This window comes from Asparagus officinalis, chromosome 7, assembly GCF_001876935.1.
Source record: "Asparagus officinalis chromosome 7, Aspof.V1, whole genome shotgun sequence".
Lineage (NCBI taxonomy): Eukaryota > Viridiplantae > Streptophyta > Magnoliopsida > Asparagales > Asparagaceae > Asparagus > Asparagus officinalis.
The window spans coordinates 57390109-57395100 of NC_033800.1; positions in this window are offsets into that span (position 1 = coordinate 57390109).

Here is a 4992-nt window from a genome sequence, read left to right on the forward strand (position 1 = left end):
TAAAAAGGCGGTACTTGTTGACCTAGCCACAGGATCGAGATGAAAAGCATCCTCGCTCGCCTATCACTCTAATCGACTTCACTCCCTATTGTCATTCGGTCCTTCCAAGCTGACAACTTGCGAGGCCGATTAAAAAGGCGGTGATTGCCTGCCTCCAACGAGATGAGTCGGGAGGCAGTTTGTCCTCGAGCCTCCCACCAACAGTCAATTACCATCATCTTAAATGCGTGATCAGAATCATCATTGCTCTAGCCTCAATAGTCTTTATGACTCATCGGACATTGTCAGCGCTATGCGTATCCTGTCACCCTCACATTAAATGCTTAGGTAACTCAACACCTTCAGCTGCTGGTATTTGTAAAGTAGATGATAACTAGACTGCCAGCTTGACTCGACCAAAGTTACTTATCTGTCTTTCTGACCTATTATAAAAGGTAACTGTCTAGATTAAGGTAAGGGGTTCCTAAGCAATTCTAAACAACTTGGTTTACTTTATCTCTTACTTCTCCACTCAAGCTCAAATACTAACTTGATCGTCGAATGAACCACCGGAGATCCCAACTCTGGCCTATCAGAGTTATTCATGTGCAAGATAGAACATCTGGTACAGGAACCTGTCATCTGAGGAAGCTTGAGGATCCTAACACCTCCGTAATATACAGATAAACCCCCTGCTCGATAACTAGCATCAACAATAACTGATAATAAATGGATAATTATATGTAGTGTAAAAGAGATGATACAAGTTTTTTATGAAGCTACTATGTTATTATTTGGTTGTTATTACCTGACTATTACTCAAGCTGCTTTTTAAGTTTTAAGTATTCAAACTTTTTTTACTAATTATTGCATGGATAATTATTTTGGAAACATGATTTTGAAATGAAAAGTAAATTTAATAAGTACTTTAGACATATTCCTATTATTTTTTGTTTGGGGGTTCTTATTTATCTATGCTTGAATAATATTGGCCTTCAAAATTTGTTAAATTCTTTATATGAGAACATGATAATAGACACTGATGATGGTCAGATCGTTACTGCTCTTACTCATCATAACACTATTAAATATTATTTTTAAAGATTATATGATGAGTATGCAGATACATATAGTGTAAGTACACCACAACCTATAGATTCTACAAGTTCAAGAAGCGGAAAAGATAAGATTTTTAATAGGCAATCAATAATAGCGAGGCTAACTAGTAATAGTCGTGAATCAGGATCTGGATCTAGATCATCATCAAGGAAAATTTCTCAAATGAAACAATATTTAGCTGCACATATAGTTAATACTCAAAGTAATAATTTCGATATTTTACAATAGTGGAGAGTATATGGAACAGTTTCATATCCTATATTTTCCATCATAGCTCGTGACTTACTAATAGTGCATGTTTGTACAGTAGCTTCAGAATCCGTCTTCAGCACTTCGTGACGTTTGATCGATGATCACAAAACATCGCTAGGTCTGTCCACCGTACAAGCTGTAATTTGCCTACAAGATTGGTGGAGGTCTGAGAAGAGAACTCAAGGCATCGATCGGATAGCTAGTATTGAAGATAGATTTAATGAGTTGACAATAGAAAATAGAGACTTGAAATTACTCATTAGTTTGTCATTTTTATTTCTTAGCTGTAAATTTATGATAAATTATTTTGAAAAGAGTTACAAATGATAATGATATAGATAAGTAGGTGCCAACCTAGTTGCGATGTTTTCATATATTGTGATGCGACAAATTCTAAAAAAATTGGTAATTGTTAGTAATTAATAATAATAAATTTATTGTTTATCTTTTTAATTTCTATAATATTTGTATTTGTAAATTGTATAATTATATGTGATTAATAATATAATTAATTTTTTGTCAAAATTTTGCATTTTTAATTACTCTTAAAAATCTCATTCTTTTGTTAAAAAACTAATTTTTAAGCAACTAAAAAAAAGAAAAAAAAATTCGGGCCGGCATGGTGCCCAGCCTGTTCGGGTCCGGATCTGTACTCGGGTTCCACCCCTCTGGGTCCGGGTTCGAGCCACCCACTTTGTCAGGTCCAGACTAGGATTTTCGGACCGAGGCGACCCAAATGGACATGCCTACTCACATATAAGTATTAAGACAAAAGTCTATTAAATGGTGAATATGATAAAATACTATCTTCTCAGTTGTTTGGGTGCAGGGTCGCGGAAATCAATGCTTTAAATGTTATAATTTATAAGCATAGTATTTATCTAATCCAATAGAGTCCAACCTAGCCGGTAAGTTGCTTACAAGTAGTACAACAATGTCTAAGATTCAACTCTCTTGGGAAGCACCCCACAAGGAATTAATTTCTTCAATTACAATGCCCAAGGCCATATGTTTTTCTTGATTTGTCTTTTATTTTTTTTGGTGGGTTGGGGGAGGGGGACCCGAGGCCAAACATTAGGAAGTACCCTTTAGCCATGCCCATGGTATGAAGGACCATACATTGGGAGGTGCCCCTTAAGGCCTTAACCAAGCCCAAGAGTTTGATACCGATAGTCGAAGGATCTTGGAAACTTTCCTCTTCACAGAAAAAAAAAAGTATTGTAATGCAAGGAAATTTTTTATAAAATATTATTATTCTTAGGAGCGTCTTCATCCTTTCGTTTCAGCGTGGAAGAGCAAAGATGCAGAGGAGACTTATCACATTCTAACTCAATGTGGAGACTTGTTAAGATAACTCGAATATTGAACAATCGGAAACCATTTTGAACTTTCTTTCTTTATCGTATTAACCTTGCAATAATTACTTTATTATTTCACCATTTATCAGCCCCACTGCTACATTAAACCCTGATCCATATTAGAATTGAACTCACGAACTCAGCGTACTGCAATGTAATAATCCTAAATATTTAGAGATAGTAAATGGGTAATCTCCATCTCCTTCATAAGGCTATAACACAGCAAGCGTATAGGCAATTAACCCTTTTATGTTTTATGAATCTTTCCCTCAGAAGGAAAATTTTGGTATTTTGTACTTCCGCACCCACCCACCCAAAAAAAGGAAAAAGAAAAAAGAAAAACCCCGCAAACAAAAAAAAAAGGAAAAAGGAAGGGGAAAAAATCAATCAACATAGCAATTGAATAGAGCATAAGTATATTTTCTTAGAAAAAGTTAACTTCTGTGGCACCACGAATAAATGGAAGTGGAAGTTAGAGCAAATATCGTCCACATATGTTAGTACAAATATGGGCAGTCCAAACTTGAACATGAGGCACAAGTCAGCATTTAACCATTAAAATCTTTTTTTTTCATGGAAACCATCTTCAGAATAGGTTGATTATACGAAAACTATCTTGAAAATTTAATTTATACAAAAACCATCTTTGAAAAGGGTTTCGCTTGCAATCAACTACCTTAACGTGAAATATTAACTAAATTCCCAAAATACCCTTCAAACACACATATCAAGCATTAGAATTGGTTAGGGAGGCATGGAACGTAAGTTTTAAGGGTATTTTCAGAATTTCAGTCAAAATTTCATCAAAAACAGGTTCAAGTTGGTTAATTGCTACCAAAACATTCTTTAAAGGTGGGTTCTATATAAATTAAACTTAGAAGGTAGTTTTCTTTTAATCATCCTATTTTAAAGGTGGCTTATGTGGAAAACAAACCTCCCCCCACCCAAACAGGGGCAAAAAACCAATCACCAAAAAAAAAAAGGATAAAGCATGAACATTCGACTAGGCAAGAGAAAGAAGAATATTTATTGAATTCTTGTCTATTGGCTAAATATTTAAGACTATACCCAATTGATTTCAGTACTTACACCAACATTAACTTGTTGCTTTTCTACAGCACTTTTAACATTTTGATTCCTTCACAATCTACCACGCTCCGTTCCTAATTTTAGAGTATCCTCCAAATTGATCCTAAGTGACACAACTAAAAGATTTTCATAGACAATTTACCTTCTTTGTATTTTTACAATCATATGTCCCCCTATTTCAAAACCGCCAAGTACCACATGCTAGAAAAAGTTCAAGAGGGACTTAAAAATGGCTAAAAGCTTGAAAAGAATAACAACTGATCCTTGTTAAAGTTCGAGACCTAACCCATATCGCGAAAACAATACTCAATAATCTATTTGGAGTATTTTGCAAATTAATTTATTCTACACCTGAATAAAAAATGGGCAGCAGATTTACCGTCACCCTTTGCAGTACAGGGAGCAAATATCGTCTCCAGGGAAAAGGAAGTCAAGTTTCTCAATCCCGGCTTTCTTATTTTGCCATCGTTCATCATGCTAATCACTATCACCTATGTTTTCTAACAATCCTACACACAGTAATCTATAAATGATGAACAATCCGACTCCCCTGTAAGTGAACTCGTCCCAAATTCAAATCTTACACGGTACACAACACTTCCATTTTCGAATGTTTTTTTTTTTTTTTGCACCCTTGGCATCAAGTTTGAACCGAAACCCAAAGCGAAGAAGGAAAAAATTGAAGATATTCATGTGTGACATAAATGGAGGCAAGGTGACTTCAAATCACATACTCCACTGTCTCACTAACAAATTCCATGATGCTTATTAGCCTGGCTCAGGTCCAAAATGAAAGAAATGTCAGTCAGAAGATCTAGACGACGAATAGAACTTGAAGTGGCTGAAGATAAGAGGTAATAGTTACTAAACATTTTGGTTATAGAATAGAAGGTAACAAATCAATAATCTCATATTTAACCATATATTCATATTCCCACGCACTAAATTATCTATAAAGGCCATCCTATCAACGAATCCTGACAGGTTTCTTTAGCGTAAAGCCATCACTTTCATGAAAAACTTATGCATGGGGTAGATGAAGTATCTCCAAGTTGTAGAGGCTACCCACATGAAATGAAAATGACGAACTAAAAGGATCTTTACTGTCAACTGATGGAGTAAGAGAAAGGACGGGCATGGCAGGGGCAAAAAACTTCTTTTCTTTTTTCCTTTTGTGTGTGTGTGTGTGTTTTGG